The following is a 1,676-nucleotide window of genomic DNA, read 5'->3' as shown; positions in this document are numbered from 1 at the left end:
TTGATGTATTAAAGATGTAAGGTCTGGTAATAAACCAGTATAAAATTATTGCACCAAAATAACATTTCATAGTTTAAAACTACTCCATTGAGATTCATTTCTTGAGAGAGATGGTATTCTCTACTATTATGCAATCCTCCCATTTGAATTCACCAAAATTGTTGCATATTCAATATGCACTTGGGACTTCATTGAGAAGAGAAAGATGAAAAACCAATAAAGACACTACTCCAGAAGACTTCAAGATAAGATTATAATGGAGAATTTTTTTAATAATATATAGTAGGTCTGAATGGATAGGAAAGCTGATGTACAGTGGGAACTCAACAATTGTTATGCAATTCAGATGTAATTTGGTAATAATAGAAAATATGACACTTGGCAGGTGTCAGAAAACTTTTGAGTGCTGAAGTGGGAAAAGGGTGTGTTAGGGTGAATCCACACATTTTCTGATGGTAATAGGAGAGGCTGAGATTCATGACGGTGATATTACTTGAATAAAGACTTTTTCTTCATTGCTTCTGAAGATATATACTCTGTGATTCCTTGCCTAAAAGATGAAAAAGACCAACCAACTATATGATTTTTGTTTTTACCATAAGAAATGCGTTTTTCTCTGCAAAAAAATTTGGGATCTTGGCCAACTCCATCCTTCTCTTCCACATCTCCACATTCCTCCTCCAGCACAGGCTCAAGCCCACTGACCTGATCATAGGTCTCTTGGCCCTAATCCACATGGGGATGATGATAATTTTAGGGTACTTAGTTACAAGTGTCTTTGTGTCTCAGGATTTTGGGGATTACATCAAGTGTCAATCAGTTATCTACGTGCACAGGTTTCTGAGGGGCTTCTCCATTTGTGCCACCTGCCTGCTGAGTGTCCTCCAGGCCATCATCCTCAGCCCCAGAAGCTCCTGCTTGGCCAAGTTCAAACATAAATCCCACAGCAGACCCTGTGTGTCCTTGTTTTCCTATGGGCTTTCTACATGTCCTTGAGTGCTCACTTCTCATTGTCTTCTACTGCCATTCCCAATGTGATTGCACATGGCCATGTATTTATTACTCAATCCTGCACAATTTTACCCATGAGTTACCTCATCAGGCATTTATTTTCTGTATTAGGTGTATTCTGGGATTTCTTTCTTATAGGACCCATGGCCCTCTCAAGTGCGTACATGGTGGCTTTCTTGTGTAGACACCAGAGGCACTTCCAGCACCTTCAAAGCACCAGTCTTTCTCCAAAAGCATCCCCTGTACAGAGGGCCACCTGGACCATCCTGTTACTCATGAGTTTCTTTGTGCTCATGTACTGTTTGGACAGCATCTTCTCCTCCTCAAGATCTATGTGGAAAGATGACCATGTTAGCTTTTATGTCCAGATGACGGTGGCCAATGGCTATGCCACAGCCAGTCCTTTGCTGCTAATCTGCACTAAAAATGAATTATTAACTTCTTAAAATCATTTTGGTTAAGATAGCAAAAATTTAAGTACTGATGATAGATAAGTTCTCCTAATGTGCCAATACACTGGCTTCCAAACAATAAATCATGTCATACAATAGATGTTCTCTGGATTATGTGAATATGGAGATATACATTTTTTTGTTAAATCTGTTAGAGACATGTGAATAACAAATGTGTCACAGAAATGCCAATACTTTACCTCTTTGAGATAA

At 38.9% G+C, this 1,676-nt stretch overlaps 1 pseudogene; it reads left to right on the top strand.

Moving 5' to 3' along the window:
• The first annotated feature begins 579 nt into the window (after window positions 1-579).
• On the top strand, window positions 580-1,457 carry LOC143641943 (vomeronasal type-1 receptor 90-like; annotated as a pseudogene).
• The last annotated feature ends 219 nt before the right edge of the window (window positions 1,458-1,676 follow it).

The sequence above is a fragment of the Callospermophilus lateralis genome, chromosome 7 (assembly GCF_048772815.1).
Source record: "Callospermophilus lateralis isolate mCalLat2 chromosome 7, mCalLat2.hap1, whole genome shotgun sequence".
NCBI classification, from domain to species: Eukaryota; Metazoa; Chordata; class Mammalia; order Rodentia; family Sciuridae; genus Callospermophilus; species Callospermophilus lateralis.
This window is presented reverse-complemented; position numbering and strand designations above follow the sequence as displayed.